The 20,269-nt window shown below is 41.1% G+C and overlaps 1 non-coding gene across 1 annotated transcript; it reads right to left on the bottom strand.

Moving 5' to 3' along the window:
* Positions 1-19,857: 19,857 nt before the first annotated feature.
* On the bottom strand, positions 19,858-20,070 carry LOC148074889 (small nucleolar RNA U3). The gene has a single exon (XR_015711968.1). It is a non-coding gene; the product is annotated as a small nucleolar RNA U3 (small nucleolar RNA).
* Positions 20,071-20,269: the final 199 nt, after the last annotated feature.

The raw sequence follows: 20,269 nt of genomic DNA, 5'->3' as shown, positions 1-20,269 counted from the left end.
GCAGGAAGCTGCTTTTCCAGGGGTTCCGCTGCCAGACATGGGGGTACAAGTTCCACCAGCGCTGCAGCACCGAGGTTCCTCTTATGTGTGTCAACTACGACCAGTTACAGTAAGTTGTGTCACTTGAGAAGTTGTACAAAATCTTAAATTAAGCTGTGATTTAAAGTGTTGACTCTTCACTGAGGTCATGATCAGTTTAAGCTCGTCTAAATAATTAACAATTTAATATAAAGAAAGTATTGTTTTTAACCTGATGCATCTATAAACATGTGTGCAGTTATAGAGTAATATATAAGCAGGATAACATTCAGTAAAAAACCTTCATTTAAACTTGATTTTAATAACATTTTCTTTTGTGGTTCAAGCTTATTGCTAGTTTCCAAGTTCTTCGAGCACCACCCCTTCACTCAGGAGGAAGTTTCTTCAGAAGGGACGACCCCCGTGTCCGAAGTCTGTCCTTCACTCCCCCCATCAGACTCCACAGGGTAATCCCCGCTCTCTCCCTTTCTGCGTGTTCGTCTCTGTGCTCTCTCTTATTGATGGCTTCAAACCTTTCCAGATCCATATGCCACGCCACTGTGTCCCCGTCCAAGTCCATACCCATCCCACCTAGTTTCCGGCCCAATGAGGAAGACCACCGTAACCAGTTTGGGCAGCGGGACCGCTCGTCGTCCGCACCCAACGTCCATATCAACACCATCGAGCCTGTCAACATTGATGTGAGATGCAACAGTTGTTGATATAAATGACTTGATTTTTGATGTAAGAATGTGAAACCAAGTAGTCAGAGGTTCTGCCTGCATCTGAAAAAAATGGATGAATGTTCAAATGATTTCATCCGACGTTGTATATTCTTTCCTTAAACTATTTATCTATAATAATAGTAACACAAATGTTGATTCTTTACAGGATCTGATTCGTGATCAGTGCTTACCGAGGTCGGAGGGAGGTAAAGATCAACACGCAACATTTCCCAAACATCCTGTGGCTTTTTTTCCAACCATTCCGCGTCTGCGTGCTCTTAGTGTTTTGTGTGTGTGTGTGTGTGTGTGTGTGTGTGTGGGTGTGTGTGTGTGTGTGTGTGTGTGTGTGTGTGTGTGTGTGTGTGTGAGAGACCCAATAATGACTATAAATATAAATGGAATGTTGAAAAAGACAATACCATATACCATATATAATATTTAATTGTGTGTAGTTCGCTTTGCTTGAACAACCAAATATGATAAAATGATTCATCCAACAGCTTCTACACACTCAGCTACTTGGTTAAATAAGTAACTATAATAACAATTGGTACACATGTCAATAGTCATGTTTTAGGGTAAATTAAAAAAACAAACCGTTAGTAATCTTTTCATATCAGCCATATTTATGTATTTGTTTATCTAATGTATTTCTGCCGTACTTTTCAAATATTGACTGTAAGCTAGTGTGTAAAATAAAATATAACTTCATTAGCAATTTAGCAACAATGTTTATGAGCCTCATTAGCTCCTCATTCATAATTCATAGTAATCAGGTTAAATAAAGTTGTCAAGTGACTCATACAGTATATACATATATAAATATATATCTATATATCAGTTTAACAAGCCTGCACCTCTCAATATATTTCCCTTTTGCAGATTTAGCTGCAATAAAAAAGTAGCTTAAACGACACTTGACTTGCATTAATTAGCAGTTTAGAAACATTAGCAATGTTGTAACATGTAACTGTATTATTTTGTTAAATAAACCCCAAAATATAAATGAATAAACAGATGGTTAGAACCATTCCAGTACGTACATGACTAAAAATAAAGCTAATATTGTCTTGTACTTTTGAATAACAATGCATTTGTAATATAAATGATAGTAATGATAATAATCCAAGATAGATGTTGTTAAGGATTTTCAGTCAAACTCCACTTCAGTACAGCTTCAATCATTGCTTTATTTTCTTCATTAAACAACGGCTGGAACACACAAGCGTTAATCATCTTTTCCCGGAGCAAGTCACACATCACATCCGGGATCGAACAATACACATCCTTCAAAATAAAAGTACTGTGCATAACACAATGAGTAAAGGCGTTTTCTTTGACATTGCTTAACACCCCCACTCGTCTTTAACTTAATGGGTTTCCCGAGAACACAAAATTGTATGTACTTTTATGTACCATATATCTTTGACAAACCTTTTCAGTTTCAGTTTAGTTGCTGGTTTTGTCATTACATCAGCAAGCATTTGCTCAGTAGGACAATACTCCAGATGTATCTTGCCAGTGTTTACAATCTCCCTGATGAAATGATACTTGATGTCTATGTGCTTACATCTTTGCCTGTTTACAGGGTTCTTGGCAAGTGCAATAGTACCTTGGTTGTCTTCGTACACTTTTGTTTGTGCATACTGGTACTTGTCCATTCCTTTAAGTAGCTGTTTCAAATATATACATTCCTGTAAAGCTGATGCTAAGGCAATGTATTCTGCTTCACATGTAGAAAGTGCAACCGTTGGTTGTTTTCTTGATTTCCATGAAATTAGAGAGCTTCCTTCACATAAACTGACACAATAACCTGAGATACTGCGCCTGTCTGCTCTCTCTGATGCCCAGTCTGCATCACTGTACACTTTCAAACCTAGTTTACTTGTGTCATTTCTTTTGAAGCATAAACCTTGTTCTGCTGTACCTTTAAGGTACCTAAAGACATGTTTTACAGTGCTCCAGTGTTCTTCAGTTGGATCATCAAAATGCTGTGAGAGTTTACTGACCACAAAACTTATGTCTGGTCTAGTGCATGTGGACAAATATATTGAACTTCCCACTGCCTCTCTGTACTTTCTTGAATTTGTCATTTTTTCAGCATTTTCTGAATAGTCAAGTTTTGGTTCACATGGGGTCTCTCTTGCCCTACAGTCTTCCATTTCAAATCTTTTCAGTATTTTGTTCACATATCTTTTCTGTGACATAACAACTTGGCCTTCTGTTTGCTCAAAGTCTATTCCCAGAAAATGTCTGAGTCTTCCCAGATCTTTCATTTTGAACTTTTCAGTTAGCATTGTTTTCACATTTGTTAATACACTTTCATTGCTAGCTGCTATTATCAAATCATCAACCCATATAATGAGGATTACCTTTTCATCATGTTTTTCTTTTGTATACACACAATGATCAGCAGGGTTCTGTGTGAAATCATTTCTGATCAAACATGCATGTAACATAGCATTCCAGTTTCTTCCGGACTGCTTGAGACCATAGAGAGACTTATGCAGTTTACACACCAGTTTCTCACCTGTGTCTGACCATGTCTCGTAACCATCTGGTTGCTCAATGTAAAGTTCAAAATCAATAGGTGCATGTAAATATGCTGTCTTAATGTCCATCTGATGCAGCAGCAGATTCTCCTGCGCTGCCTTCTGCATGATCACCCTCACACTGTTCATATCAGCAGTAGGTGAGAATGTCTCTTCGTAATCAGTTCCTTGTTTTTGACTGTAGGCTTTTGCTACGTATCTTGCTTTGTACTTTTCTGTTCCATCAGTGTTACTCTTGAGTGCGTACACCCATCTGCCCCCCACTGCTCGTTTGCCTGGTGGAAGATGGGTGAGGCTGAATGTTTCATTTTCCTCCAGTGACTGCATCTCCTCATTCATAGCATTGATCCACTGCCTTGAGTTGGTTGAAGCAATGGCATCCTTGTAAGTCTGAGGAATGTCACACACTGCTCTGTAACAGAAGTCAAAACATGTTTGTAGTTTGTCTACCTTTTCTTCCGTTTCAAAGTCCTGTAGGTAAGTTGGTTTCTTTCTTTCCCTCTTTGGGTTCCGCCTTGTTCTCTCAGCATCGTCTTCTTGCTGAGACACTTCAGTCTGTTTTGGAGCAGTCTCCGAAACATCACTTTCCTTATCATGACTTGATGCATTTTCTTTGTTTTCATCAACCATTTCTCCATTGTCATGACTTTTTGGCTGTACATCTCTATCACAATACTCAATGTGTGCTTCAGATGTTTGTGTCTCTTTTTCATTTGCTGTTTTGGTTGTGAATTTCACTAACCTGTGCTTTTGGACTTTTTCTGTGTCTGGATAGTACACCAGATAAGCTGGGCTGTTTTTATCATATCCTATAAAAACACCTTGCTGGCACCTGGAATCCAACTTCCCTTTCTCTTGTTTGTAGGCAAAACAGATGGACCCGAACTTCTGCAGTTTGGAAACATCCGGTTTCACGCCTGTAAACATCTCATATGGAGTTTTTCTTGTGCGTCTGCTGTAGCATCTGTTTCTAACGTAAGCAGCTGTCTGTACAGCATAGTTCCATAGTTTATCTGGTAAGTTACTCTCTAACAGTAAACACCTGCCCATGTCATAGAGAGTTCGCCAACCTCTCTCTGCTGTGCCATTTTGGTGTGGCGAATAGGGCGCTGACTTTTCATGCCTTATCCTATTCTTGGTCAACAGTTCTTGGAAAACTTGAGTTGTAAACTCAGTGCCGTTGTCTGAACGGACGCACTTGACTTCACCATAAGGTGCTATGTCTGCCAAGAATCTTTCTGTGGCATGAACTGCATCACTTTTAGCTTTAAGGAAGTACACAAACATTGTACCTGAGTAGTCATCTGTAAAAGATTGAGCGTATCTGTGTCCCTCTATGCTCGGGGTTCGCATTGGACCTGCTAGATCAGTGTGGACTAGCTGTAATGGTTTTGTAGCTTTTCTGTCTGGCTCCCTATTTCTACTCTGTGTGAATTTTCCTTTCGTACACACTTCACATATCTGTGTTGGTCTGACCACACTCCCATTTATCACCATGCCTTTTACAACACCTTGTAATTTTTGTACATCTTCATAATTGCAATGACCCATAATCTCATGCCAGGTTTGTATGTCGTGGGACACTTTACATTTATCAACACTCTGTTCAACAGTTGATAAATAATACAAATTGCCACTTTCATGAATGTCAAACCTGCTGCCATCTTTTGTGATCATGTGACTGTTCTTTTTCTTGAACGTGACTGTTGCTCCTCCATTCGCTGCTCTCGCCACTGAGAAGATGTCTTGGGGGTACGTTGGCATGTAGAGTGCTTGCCGAAGCTGTGCTCTGTGTTGTCGTCCGGTGCTGTCCAGGAGATGAATCACAGCGGTCCCTCTGCGTTGGGCGATTCCGTTGCACTCGGTCCCATCTGCCAGCTCGACTGCGTGGGTCTCTGGCTGAAATGTGTCGTCGAAACTCACAGACTTGCTCATGTCGTTCAAGATGTGAGAGGTTGCTCCTCCATCCACCATGATGCTTTTCATCTTTATGTTGTCTGCTGGTCTCTCAGTCTTTGTATGTTTCGCCATGAAGAGATGGTCGTCATCACCTTCTTGCTCTTTCTCTGCAACTTTTCTGGCACCATCTTGATCTCCCTCGTTCTTGCACAGGGATTCTTTATGTGTGTTGCTTTTACAGTAACTGCACCACAATTTTCGCGTACATTGTCTTGCTATGTGTCCTTTTATTCCACACCTGTAGCATGTCACACTTACATCTTCATGTCTTTTGTTATTAAAGTGTGTATTCATATTTTGCTTGCTATGTTTTATGTGTGTTTTCATTACATTGTCCGTTGATTCAGCCGTTTTCATCTTTTCAGCTTCTTCATAGATTCTCAGCCTCCTCTTAAAGTCTGTGAATGTAACTTGGTCTTCATTTTGTGTCACATGGACAGCTAGAGGCCTGAACATGTCCGGTAGTCCACCAAGTATCATGGCTATGATTAGTCCATCACTCATAGCTTCACCTGCATTTCTCAAAGCAGTGATAATATTTTCCGCTCTTATAATATAGCCTGTGACACTTTCGTTGTCTGCCATCCGCAGCTTGGTCAACGATGTGTATAAACTTATTATTCTTGGCTTGCTTTTTCCAGAATAATGTTCTTTCAATATCTTCAGTGCCTCCCTGCCTTTATCAGCAGCGTCATGTCTGATTAGAGATAGACTTTTATCATCTATCAGTCTTATCAGTTCGGCATAGAAGTCAGCATTCTTCCTTCCGTCTAGAGCTAACTGCTCTTCACTAGCATCCGTGGGCTCATGCAAAATAGTCTCTTTCAGGTTTAAGATATTGAAGCCTCATTATATTTCTGTCAATCTGTTTGCATATCCTTATCACCTGTATTTGTTCGGGTGACACGCACTGAGTGTTCTATTCAATAAAGGTCAAGCCCGAACACTCAGGAAACGTGTCAATAACTTCTGTCTGTAACTTTCACCCCATTAGTCAGACATAACACCATCTGGATGTTACCTTATAAGGACTTGTGTGCAACAGTAGACAGACAACGGCCTTGTAAGATAACGGCCTTGTAAGAATATATGTGCGTTTGTTCACACTCGTAACTCAGAGCTCTGCGCACCTCTCGTTGTTATACATCTTGTGTAACTTCTTAATAAACCTTTTTGCCTGACTTCACGGACTCTGTCTCTCTACCCAAAGGATCCAACGAATCTGCTCGACTACTTCAATTGGCGTCACGAACAGGATCCTTTGAGAGAGAGGGTTCGGAGGAGCCGGATCCCATTCTGGGGGAGGTGGACTCGAGGTGCCGAGTAAGATAAGGTAAAAAACCATCGAATTCATTTACTTTTAAACGAGTCTTTACCTCTCTCTGTGTGGGTAAAGGTTTTCCTATCTCCAAGGTCTGTCAAAATGTGTTAAGGTATTGAATGTATGTGATGAAAAGTGTCTAAAAGAAATTACTATATCCTCGTGTGGGAATAGTTGTGAAAATTTCTTGTGTTTTTGAAAATACTACGTCCTCGTGTTGGAGTAGTGAGAATTGTGAAATATTACTATATCCTCGTGTTGGAATAGTTGTGAAGACTTCTTGTGTTTTTGAAAATACTACGTCCTCGTGTTGGAGTAGTGAGAATTGTGAAATATTACTATATCCTCGTGTTGGAATAGTGGTACAAGTATTATTGTGGCAAGTTTTTTAAATTTTTAGAAGTCCTCGAGGTGAACAATTGTTGAAAAATATTGAATAGAAGATTAGAGGTGTTGGCTTGTTCCGTAATTCTCGTGTTGAATTCCGTCGTGTTCGGAGGAAAAGTTAACTGGTCCCATATTCTCGTGTTGAATTCCGTCGTGTTCGGAGGAAAAGTTAACTGGTCCCATATTCTCGTGTTGAATTCCGTCGTGTTCGGAGGAAAAGTTAACTGGTCCCATATTCTCGTGTTGAATTCCGTCGTGTTCGGAGGAAAAGTTAACTGGTCCCATATTCTCGTGTTGAATACCGTCGTGTTCGGAGGAAAAGTTAACTGGTCCCATATTCTCGTGTTGAATTCCGTCGTGTTCGGAGGAAAAGTTAACTGGTCCCATATTCTCGTGTTGAATTCCGTCGTGTTCGGAGGAAAAGTTAACTGGTCCCATATTCTCGTGTTGAATTCCGTCGTGTTCGGAGGAAAAGTTAACTGGTCCCATATTCTCGTGTTGAATTCCGTCGTGTTCGGAGGAAAAGTTAACTGGTCCCATATTCTCGTGTTGAATTCCGTCGTGTTTGGAGGAAAAGTTAACTGGTCCCATATTCTCGTGTTGAATTCCGTCGTGCTCGGAGGAAAAGTTAACTGGTCCCATATTCTCGTGTTGAATTCCGTCGTGTTCGGAGGAAAAGTTAACTGGTCCCATATTCTCGTGTTGAATTCCGTCGTGTTCGGAGGAAAAGTTAACTGGTCCCATATTCTCGTGTTGAATTCCGTCGTGTTCGGAGGAAAAGTTAACTGGTCCCATATTCTCGTGTTGAATTCCGTCGTGTTCGGAGGAAAAGTTAACTGGTCCCATATTCTCGTGTTGAATACCGTCGTGTTCGGAGGAAAAGTTAACTGGTCCCATATTCTCGTGTTGAATTCCGTCGTGTTCGGAGGAAAAGTTAACTGGTCCCATATTCTCGTGTTGAATTCCGTCGTGTTCGGAGGAAAAGTTAACTGGTCCCATATTCTCGTGTTGAATACCGTCGTGTTCGGAGGAAAAGTTAACTGGTCCCATATTCTCGTGTTGAATACCGTCGTGTTCGGAGGAAAAGTTAACTGGTCCCATATTCTCGTGTTGAATTCCGTCGTGTTCGGAGGAAAAGTTAACTGGTCCCATATTCTCGTGTTGAATACCGTCGTGTTCGGAGGAAAAGTTAACTGGTCCCATATTCTCGTGTTGAATACCGTCGTGTTCGGAGGAAAAGTTAACTGGTCCCATATTCTCGTGTTGAATACCGTCGTGTTCGGAGGAAAAGTTAACTGGTCCCATATTCTCGTGTTGAATACCGTCGTGGTCGGAGGAAAAGTTAACTGGTCCCATATTCTCGTGTTGAATTCCGTCGTGTTCGGAGGAAAAGTTAACTGGTCCCATATTCTCGTGTTGAATACCGTCGTGGTCGGAGGAAAAGTTAACTGGTCCCATATTCTCGTGTTGAATACCGTCGTGTTCGGAGGAAAAGTTAACTGGTCCCATATTCTCGTGTTGAATTCCGTCGTGTTCGGAGGAAAAGTTAACTGGTCCCATATTCTCGTGTTGAATACCGTCGTGTTCGGAGGAAAAGTTAACTGGTCCCATATTCTCGTGTTGAATACCGTCGTGTTCGGAGGAAAAGTTAACTGGTCCCATATTCTCGTGTTGAATACCGTCGTGTTCGGAGGAAAAGTTAACTGGTCCCATATTCTCGTGTTGAATACCGTCGTGTTCGGAGGAAAAGTTAACTGGTCCCATATTCTCGTGTTGAATACCGTCGTGGTCGGAGGAAAAGTTAACTGGTCCCATATTCTCGTGTTGAATTCCGTCGTGTTCGGAGGAAAAGTTAACTGGTCCCATATTCTCGTGTTGAATTCCGTCGTGTTCGGAGGAAAAGTTAACTGATCCCATATTCTCGTGTTGAATACCGTCGTGTTCGGAGGAAAAGTTAACTGGTCCCATATTCTCGTGTTGAATACCGTCGTGGTCGGAGGAAAAGTTAACTGGTCCCATATTCTCGTGTTGAATACCGTCGTGTTCGGAGGAAAAGTTAACTGGTCCCATATTCTCGTGTTGAATACCGTCGTGTTCGGAGGAAAAGTTAACTGGTCCCATATTCTCGTGTTGAATACCGTCGTGGTCGGAGGAAAAGTTAACTGGTCCCATATTCTCGTGTTGAATACCGTCGTGGTCGGAGGAAAAGTTAACTGGTCCCATATTCTCGTGTTGAATACCGTCGTGTTCGGAGGAAAAGTTAACTGGTCCCATATTCTCGTGTTGAATACCGTCGTGGTCGGAGGAAAAGTTAACTGGTCCCATATTCTCGTGTTGAATACCGTCGTGCTCGGAGGAAAAGTTAACTGGTCCCATATTCTCGTGTTGAATTCCGTCGTGTTCGGAGGAAAAGTTAACTGGTCCCATATTCTCGTGTTGAATACCGTCGTGTTCGGAGGAAAAGTTAACTGGTCCCATATTCTCGTGTTGAATACCGTCGTGCTCGGAGGAAAAGTTAACTGGTCCCATATTCTCGTGTTGAATTCCGTCGTGTTCGGAGGAAAAGTTAACTGGTCCCATATTCTCGTGTTGAATACCGTCGTGCTCGGAGGAAAAGTTAACTGGTCCCATATTCTCGTGTTGAATTCCGTCGTGTTCGGAGGAAAAGTTAACTGGTCCCATATTCTCGTGTTGAATACCGTCGTGTTCGGAGGAAAAGTTAACTGGTCCCATATTCTCGTGTTGAATACCGTCGTGTTCGGAGGAAAAGTTAACTGGTCCCATATTCTCGTGTTGAATTCCGTCGTGTTCGGAGGAAAAGTTAACTGGTCCCATATTCTCGTGTTGAATTCCGTCGTGTTCGGAGGAAAAGTTAACTGGTCCCATATTCTCGTGTTGAATTCCGTCGTGTTCGGAGGAAAAGTTAACTGGTCCCATATTCTCGTGTTGAATTCCGTCGTGTTCGGAGGAAAAGTTAACTGGTCCCATATTCTCGTGTTGAATTCCGTCGTGTTCGGAGGAAAAGTTAACTGGTCCCATATTCTCGTGTTGAATACCGTCGTGCTCGGAGGAAAAGTTAACTGGTCCCATATTCTCGTGTTGAATTCCGTCGTGTTCGGAGGAAAAGTTAACTGGTCCCATATTCTCGTGTTGAATACCGTCGTGTTCGGAGGAAAAGTTAACTGGTCCCATATTCTCGTGTTGAATTCCGTCGTGTTCGGAGGAAAAGTTAACTGGTCCCATATTCTCGTGTTGAATTCCGTCGTGTTCGGAGGAAAAGTTAACTGGTCCCATATTCTCGTGTTGAATTCCGTCGTGTTCGGAGGAAAAGTTAACTGGTCCCATATTCTCGTGTTGAATTCCGTCGTGTTCGGAGGAAAAGTTAACTGGTCCCATATTCTCGTGTTGAATTCCGTCGTGTTCGGAGGAAAAGTTAACTGGTCCCATATTCTCGTGTTGAATTCCGTCGTGTTCGGAGGAAAAGTTAACTGGTCCCATATTCTCGTGTTGAATTCCGTCGTGTTCGGAGGAAAAGTTAACTGGTCCCATATTCTCGTGTTGAATACCGTCGTGTTCGGAGGAAAAGTTAACTGGTCCCATATTCTCGTGTTGAATTCCGTCGTGTTCGGAGGAAAAGTTAACTGGTCCCATATTCTCGTGTTGAATACCGTCGTGTTCGGAGGAAAAGTTAACTGGTCCCATATTCTCGTGTTGAATACCGTCGTGGTCGGAGGAAAAGTTAACTGGTCCCATATTCTCGTGTTGAATACCGTCGTGTTCGGAGGAAAAGTTAACTGGTCCCATATTCTCGTGTTGAATTCCGTCGTGTTCGGAGGAAAAGTTAACTGGTCCCATATTCTCGTGTTGAATACCGTCGTGTTCGGAGGAAAAGTTAACTGGTCCCATATTCTCGTGTTGAATACCGTCGTGTTCGGAGGAAAAGTTAACTGGTCCCATATTCTCGTGTTGAATACCGTCGTGTTCGGAGGAAAAGTTAACTGGTCCCATATTCTCGTGTTGAATACCGTCGTGGTCGGAGGAAAAGTTAACTGGTCCCATATTCTCGTGTTGAATACCGTCGTGTTCGGAGGAAAAGTTAACTGGTCCCATATTCTCGTGTTGAATTCCGTCGTGTTCGGAGGAAAAGTTAACTGGTCCCATATTCTCGTGTTGAATACCGTCGTGTTCGGAGGAAAAGTTAACTGGTCCCATATTCTCGTGTTGAATTCCGTCGTGTTCGGAGGAAAAGTTAACTGGTCCCATATTCTCGTGTTGAATACCGTCGTGTTCGGAGGAAAAGTTAACTGGTCCCATATTCTCGTGTTGAATTCCGTCGTGTTCGGAGGAAAAGTTAACTGGTCCCATATTCTCGTGTTGAATACCGTCGTGTTCGGAGGAAAAGTTAACTGGTCCCATATTCTCGTGTTGAATACCGTCGTGTTCGGAGGAAAAGTTAACTGGTCCCATATTCTCGTGTTGAATTCCGTCGTGTTCGGAGGAAAAGTTAACTGGTCCCATATTCTCGTGTTGAATACCGTCGTGTTCGGAGGAAAAGTTAACTGGTCCCATATTCTCGTGTTGAATACCGTCGTGTTCGGAGGAAAAGTTAACTGGTCCCATATTCTCGTGTTGAATACCGTCGTGTTCGGAGGAAAAGTTAACTGGTCCCATATTCTCGTGTTGAATACCGTCGTGTTCGGAGGAAAAGTTAACTGGTCCCATATTCTCGTGTTGAATACCGTCGTGGTCGGAGGAAAAGTTAACTGGTCCCATATTCTCGTGTTGAATACCGTCGTGCTCGGGGGACAAATTGATAAATAAAAGGTTTTTAAATATTGTATTGTTGTATGTGAAAATAATTGTAGGATAAATATACAATTTTGAACATAAAAAAAAAACAGGAACTAGGGCGTAGTCCGGAAATACTGGTCTCATTGGTATCATAACTAGACTAAGAAAAACTGTTAAAATTTTAGAAGTACTATAAAAATAAATCCAAACTAAAATGTCGAGTAAATTACAGAAAGAATTTAATCTTTCTACAAATTGGATTGATTGGTCGAGATGTGTCCCGCATCCTCAAAAAATGTCTTTGTCAGATCAGTTACAGGCCGCAGTTCAGGTCTATAGTGGAAATTTTGCGCCAAATGAACGAGATGAAAAAAAAAGCAAAAATGGTGAAATGGTTTACAGAGACTCAAAATGCAGGTTACCTTCCTCAAAACAGTTCTATTCATCTTCTAACTGATGTGTTGAATAGAGTAGAACACAAGCTTATCGGAAGAATAAACGAAATGGAGGCGGAAGGCACTTCGAAATTAACATTGAAAGGGAGAAATAGAGCAGGAAGAGTGAAAAATCTTCAAGACACAAAATGTTTGGTAAGATGGTTGCATCTGTCCACTGCTCTGCTTGTGACTAAATCAGTTACAGGAAGTACAGCTGCTGGTATCAAAGGGGTGGAGTCAATCCCGCCCTCTGAGAAAGAGGCGGGGGAAGATTGGAAAGGAAAGTTGAAACAAGGCCTTTTCGATTCCGAGACGAACTCTGAGCTGATTGTTCTCCAGGCAACCAGGGATCCCACGATACCTTACTTCAAGAATCAGGGGAGAAAGATTGTATCTTATTTTCCTCATAGATTTATAATCTAAAATTAAGTTTATATTTGGTTAGGAAAAGATTACATATATATTTTATATTAGTTTTGGTTGCCTGGAAGAATAAACGTAAGTCTCTGGTTCTGTCACAAATTTAGATTATATTTTTTAATAGTGCTTTCTTAAAGCTGATGCTGGTTTTTGAGGTATTGCATTGTCTGTTGCTGTTTGTTGTTGTATTAAGTGTAGACGACATTATCGTGTTCGGGAAGAAGAAGCATCGTTGAAAAAAGGAAAAAAAAAAAAAACGTTGATTAGATTTTAAGTTGAATTGATGGGCAGAGGAGACGGTTACACGACCGGGTAACCCTGGGGAATTCTGAGTAGGGGTGGAGTGTAGCTGGCTCCCTCTACAGGGCATCTGACGTTTTTCCAGATTCCTAAACTAGTTAGGATGCTTGGCCAATGGGTGATTATGGTAGACGTACTTTTTCAGTAAGCCAAGTAGCTATCATAAATTGGGGGATATGTGGTGATGGAGGGGTCTCTCCCAATATCCTGTTCTGAAGACTCTGCCAGCCGGTGTGTAGGCCAGTTAGATCTCATTGTGTTCGGTGTCGAGGGGTCTCCACAAAAATTTGGCAGTATAGTTAGGGCTAGTTAATTTTTCCGAACCATCACGGTGATGGATAAATTCTCATTGGTGATTAGTTTAGAGTTAGTTCGACAGGGGTTGAAATAGAATGGATGAGTTGAGGGGTCTCCTATCCAGGGTGTTTGGAAGCTAATTGAGCGGTCGAGGGGTTCTCCTGCCATTATGACTTCAACACTTTAGACACGACAGGCAGGACTAGAGTCTCGTTCCACGTAGCATAGTTTGTCTCTCTGGCCTGTTTTGGTAAAATACTGTTGTCGTCGTGTTGTTTGTTTAAATTGTCTGTGTCTGTATGTTTGTATCTTTTGAATATTTTTCTCGCTGCGATACTTGTAAAAATTAGCATTCATTTGTGTGAGATCTCTGACTTTCTGTGACTCAGCTGAGAGTCCAGGTTCGTGTGTCTTTGGACACTATCTCTTGCTGATAAGAACACTGCTGCTTGGCAGACGTTGTTACTTGTCAGCTGCTTCAAGTTCGAATGAGCTCCGAAAGAGTTTTTTCCTTGTTGGTGGGAGTGGTTTCGCTTGGAGGTTGAACTTCTAAGACTTCCTTCTTTTCCTCACCGACCCTCCCGTTGTATTCATGTGTCTCTAGACGCACATTCTTACGTCATCTTGAATTCTATTCACTATTGGGTTTGATTACTTAATTATGGTATATATGAATATACAGTTAATTAGTGGTATAATGGGTTTAAGAAGAAAAACAAACCAACTCACATTTCAATTTTCTCCTTCTGCTACATCGTCAATCGATCAACTCACAATTGGTCACATTGTGTGTAACTTTTGTGTTTTGTCTAAAGCTAATACTGCTTATCTGAAACAAGTGTGTCACTGACTGCTTGCACGTGTGTACGTTTGTTGATATCTAGTTCCTGTTTTCTCTTCTTCTTCTCTCAATTTCTGATCTTTGGTGTTGTATTTGCTATGCTGCCCCCTGCTGGTTTGCTCTTTGTTTACTTCTTAATTGACTTCTGTTCTGACTCAATTGGTGTAATTATTTAATTACTAATTAATTTAATCAATTGCAGTTTATTCTGTTTTCTTAATTTTTCAATTATTACTTTAAATCAATTTTATTATTTTTACAATTAGTCATAAATTTACTATTTTTAGTAAATTAAGGATGGGATTTTTATCTTTTAATTATTGGAGGAATATTAAGTTAGATCTTGTATTTGGTCTTTAGACGGTCACTCTTATTCCTCTTTGTCAATTGTGCTATATATATATGCAACTAATTAGGAAGTTAAATAAATAATAAAAAATAAATACTAAGTTGTTAATTGACAATTGTTTTGACTTGAATCATTTTAATTAATTAGTATATATGTGATTAGATCTAATTGCATTTATTATTTTCAAATTATTCCATTTTATTTTTATTTGTTTTATTTTTATTATTATCTCGGATTTTATAATGGATTTTAATTAGTTAATTGAAGTTTTGGTTCTTAATTTAGATTTTTAAATTCTTCCTCTTTTATATTTTCATTTAATTATTTTTTGATAATCGCTTCTTTACTTATTATTATTATTATTATTTTTAGCATTATTATTAATATCATTAATATTATTATTAATTTGTTCTATTCATTTATTGACAAGACAAAAGTAACTATTACTACAGGTGACAAGTTAAAGCTCCTGACAGGGAAGAAAAATAGGAAACTTTAAACTCTGTTTTAACTTAATGGTAATTAATTACACAAAGTGCCCTTATTGAACTCTTGAGCTAGCCAGATACAGCTAATTAGGATTCAACTTAAAGACTTAAAAGAGCTTCTCTAAAAATAGAGAGATGATAGTTGATGATAGTTCTAGGCTCCTATCATAGCTCCCTATTGGCCACTGGCTGGAGTGCATGGGTGTGGCAGGAGAAGAGGACGAGGGGATGGAAACAAACAAAGAATGTTGGTCAACAATGGCGCATTTTTGGCTTTTAGTCCAGGAACTTTGGTCCAGTTCCCTATTGATGACACCTACAGTTGAAGCAATCTTTCTGAGCTGAACAAACAAGAACTCAACCTCAACAACTCTCCACCAAGAATGAACTTCTGCTCCAGAGAGGGAGGAGCTGTACTGGTTCAACGTGATTGAACATCTGATTTCTCTGATCTTGAAAAGACTTTTGAGACTTCATTCCTATGATCCACCTTTGGACCCCCCACACTGCACTAAGAACTATGTCTGGGATGATGATGAACGTGATTATGAAGACAAATGGCACGATCTGGTCACAAACATGAACTTGACTCTTGTCTGCGTGACATTTTTGTGGTCCTGATGGTGAGGCTGCAGAACTAACAAACGAACAAGGTTCTCTATGCTCTCTGACACTTCTGTCTCTCGTGTTGCTCTGCTGTGGTTGCTGGTGGAGAAGCTAGGTTCTATATATTATATATATATATATATATTATATAGATATTATAACAGGGCCCTGAGACACATGATTAAGAAATGCAAAGTTGTTTGTGATTTGACGAAAAAGTAGACAAATCTAGCCTGTAAGAGACATATCTTCCTGAGTCTAAAATGTAACAGTAAAAAAGTAAATCCCAGAATAACATACTCTGATTGCTCCACTCAGAGCTATGAAGAAAGCAGCCATAAGAAAACTAAACAAAAACTTGTGTGGTCGACTGATGCAGAATTTTATTTAAACTAATTAAAAGTGACTCTGTCTAGAGCTGCTGACTTGTCACCTCCAGAGACTAGACTATAGAGACTAAAATACTGTAGGAGGAAAGGTCAAAGAAAAAAATAATAGATTAAGAGATAAATTAAAAGAAACACTGAGAAATATAAATATGACATTCTTCTCTCTAGAAGAATAAACCAAATAACTATAGACTAATAGGAAATCTCCTTGAAGTGAATATTTGAACCTAGTTAAGATAAGCAAAAGAGTAATCTAGAATAGATACTGTATTTCTGTTGTGGGTAAATAATTAAAGAGCTATGACTCACACCTGATCTAATTAACCATTACATTCATAAAACACATTTGAACTCACACAATACTCTCGGACATTCACATAGATATTACAAATAACACTGAGCTCAGAGATAAAAAAAACAAACACATGACAAACTTTAACAGACATCCACAGATCAAAGTTATGAATACACAACTCGTGACACACACACAATATCCTCATCATCACCTGAATAGATTCAAAACTGACCTTCTCATAACTTCTGATCATTCTTATCCTGTTAGAGGTGGTGTTGAGAAGCTCCAGTGAGGGAGAAATAAGAAGCCACTGTCCACTGCAGACTTAAATATATCATAGAAGGTAAACAAGAAACATGAGCCAGCATGAGTAAAGCTAAAACTTGACTAGCAAGTTTAAATGTAGTTTAGGAAACTACTCTTTGGACATGTGGTGATATAGTTAAGATGTGTAAATTACCAAACACAAGAAATCATGATTTAAGATAAATACAACTTCCCTCAAACTAATAAGACTTTACTTAATGCTAAAAGAAGGAACATAGTGGTGTTATATATTTAAAAGGACATTCAATCGGACAAAATATCAAAAGGTAATCGCGCGGCAGATGCATTGGCAAAACAAACCGCGGGTTATCAGCCACAAGGGCAAATGATGGTGGTTCCAGCTGAAGAAATGGATGAGCAGTCATCTTGGTCAAAAATTCTTCACATTCAATCTCAAGCATCACCTGAAGAAATTTCAATGTGGATAAATCAAGGCTCAGGGAAAACAGAAGAAGGTGTCTGGTGTAAAAGGGGACGCCCGGCTGCACCAGTAGCCTATCTGAAATCTCTAATCCTTGAGGCACATGGTCCTACACATGTAGGCAGAGAAGAAACAATTCGAAGATTGGACAATTGGTGGCATCCATTTAAAAACCAAATGGTGAAACAAGCACTAATCTCGTGTAATGTTTGCAATCAAGCTGCAATTAGGCCTACTCTCAAACCACTACCAGGACTAACACACCCTTCAGTTTTCTTTCCAGGACAAATGGTTGTTATCGACTATACTGACATGTTGGTCCCAGTTTCTGGATACAGGTACCTGTTGGTGATGGTGGACGCCTACTCAGGATGGCCAGAAGCATATCCTTGCCGGAAAGAAGATGCAAAAAGCGTCTCTAAACATTTGGTTAAACATTACATTCCAACTCATGGTTTTCCCCATTGTCTGAAAAGTGACAATGGCACGCATTTCAAGAACACCCACTTACAACAGGTGGAGCGCCAATTGGGCCTCAAACACAAGTTTGGTTCTGTTTACCACCCCCAGTCACAGGCACAGGTGGAGAAAATGAACAGGACGTTGAAGGACAACCTCAACCGAGTCATGATAAGTACCGGAGTCAACTGGCTCGCGGCACTACCAATGGCACTGATAAGTGTTCGAATGTCTGTTAATACCCGGACGGGCTACTCTCCATTCGAACTCCACACAGGTCGCTGTTTTCCAGGACCCCACGCTCCATTACCAATATCAAACCTAAAGGGTTCTCCAAGCAGACTGAAGAGGTCCCCAAGCAACCCGTCCCACTGCAGGTCACCCCGTGTGTCTACCTGAATGTGCTCAAGCGAAAGTGGACGGAACCACGTTGGACTGGTCCTCATCGCGTACTGGAAAGGACGTCTCACGCCCTCCGGCTGGAAGGCAAAGGAGACACCTGGTTCCACCTGACGCAGTGTGCAGCTGACCCCGAGAGCTGTGACAAACCCCTCCTCAACGTCAACGCCCACACCCCATCTACAACCCTGCCCCCCACCAACGTCGTCCCCGTCAACCTGGACAATCCTTCATCACCCCCGTCATCACTGTCTAACGTCTGACTGCTTGGCATGGCACCAAGAGTCGTGTGAGGAATTTTCCCTGCATCAACAAGTGCCGCAGGTTTTTTCCCACACACTGAGCACTGAACACTGTCCTGATCAAGAAAAGGTGCAAGACCTCCTTGAATCCGCTGTTTCATTTTGCACTCTTTGAGTTTCGTTGCATTCTCTCGCATTTTTAATAATTTAGCTGTTGCACACTTAGTATTACCCATGGCTACCAGTATTCCTCGACATGTAATACGCTTGCATGTTTCTCAGGCGATAATTTTAAAGGCTTTTAAAATTTGTAGCAAAACGTGTTGAACCTAAAGACAGTGGGTTGTGACTCATATTTTAACATGGGTGTAAATACACTTGTAACTGTATGGAGTAAACATAAACAAACAAAAACAACATCAACAAATAAACCTACCATAAAAGGTATCTGCACTAACACGCTCAGGAAGCTAAAGTTGGCCCCAACAGAACTTGACTTAATACAATTAAGGCTCCACTGATGTTTTTGTTGACATACTCGCGCCTCTGCAGCAGTAGAAGGATTTCTCCACATTCTTGTAGGTGATTCTGAAGCGGGCAGGATAAGCAAATCCGAAGCGAACCCCGTCCACTCCACGAAACCGACTCTTGACGTCATTGAACGCCGCGCGTGCTTTGGCAACACTTGTCGGGTCAGGAAACACTGAGATGCTGACTCCGTCCACACTGATGCGTTGTTTGATCCGAGCGAGTCTCAGGATGTTTTCACAGTCTTGGAAGTAGTGAACGCGGGCTATGATGGTGTTTGACCGGCGTCCCTCTGTAGATCCAGGCGGGGAGAGACGGTTCTGTCCAGGAGCGTCCTTCAGATCAAAGGCTGCAGAAGGACACAGACTCGGTGTTGCATTCACGGGTCTCCGGGATTCCGACGATCCTTCCATTGTTCCTCCGCGACCTCGCCTCCAAGTCCTCGCATTTATTGTGAAGTTGGTCCACGACCCCCGTGAGCCGCTTCACCTCCTTCTTGAGTGAAACAACATCATCCGTGCACGTTGACAAACTTTCTTCCACATCCTTCACCGTAGCTTTCATGGCGGAGAGTTCAGAGGTCAGAGTTCAGAGTTGATCGTCGACCTGTATTCTTTGAGCTCCGCTCTCGCTGCACCAATATCCGCTGGAATCACCGCCATCTCACTTTCCAACACTGCGCCAACTTCTGTTTGAAGGATTTCAAGTAAATCCTTGCGCACCGAAGATAGTAGTTCCATCTTGAGCGATTCAGTGACCGACGCGTCGGGTGCGGAGACACTCCTTCTCAGGAAAGCTACTTCAATGGAGCTCGGGGCTAAAGTCGGCGTCCAAGGCGAAGGCCTCGTGGCTTGAGTCGCTGTTTGCCCACCTTTGCTTGATTTACCAGCCATTTCAAAGTTTCGGTTTTTAGGCATATGGTTTAGCAAAGGTAAAATTCGAATGTTTTCCAAAAAGTGCGCTGAAAAAATTACTTTTATATAGTCGTTCTGTGGAGCTCCAAAAAACATGTCTACTCCATTGCTATGCTCAACAGCGCCCCTAAATATTCAGGTTTTTAACAAAATACAAACACATATCTCTACTAGTCAAACAAATCAATGAATCTGACAAATAAAAGTTTCTGCTTCTGAATCCTTTAAGCAAAAATGATGCCAAACTTGATGGTTTGTTAGAGCAAATGAATCCTAAAGCTTTAGTTAAGGATGAACTACTCTAATGGAAGTCTTCAGTGGTTCATGAGGCTTAATCTCACCATTACTGCTAAACTCATAAAGGTTTAACATTTAGTTGTTATGAACCAACAACCACTCTGATCATATTCCTCTCAATACTGCACAAGGAAGTAAAGAAGGATCATCAATGACAGAGAACATATGAAGTCAATCATTATTCTCTGTCTGCTTCACACTCAGGAAGGAATATCACAACTCTTCATCATGGTTAGTGACACCAAACACTTTACAAACACATTTCTTAAGTTAAGAACTATAGAAATGATCCCTGAAAGTATAGTCTTAACTTAACTCTGCACCAACATCACACTCCATCCTCACACCAAACCATTACAGTGACGATCCAAAGGTGACCTTTGTGTTGAAGGAATGGCTTCATAAAAATCATTGTAAGGACCTGGAGTCTCTTAGTCAGTCTCCAGATCTAAACCTCATAGATCACAGATGTCAAATCAGTCCAGAAAAGTGCTTGTTCTTTGTAGT

The sequence above is a fragment of the Callionymus lyra genome, chromosome 7 (assembly GCF_982586985.1).
Source record: "Callionymus lyra chromosome 7, fCalLyr1.hap1.1, whole genome shotgun sequence".
NCBI classification, from domain to species: domain Eukaryota; kingdom Metazoa; phylum Chordata; class Actinopteri; order Syngnathiformes; family Callionymidae; genus Callionymus; species Callionymus lyra.
Note: the sequence above shows the minus strand (reverse complement) of the source record. Positions and strands in the feature narration are given on the sequence as shown.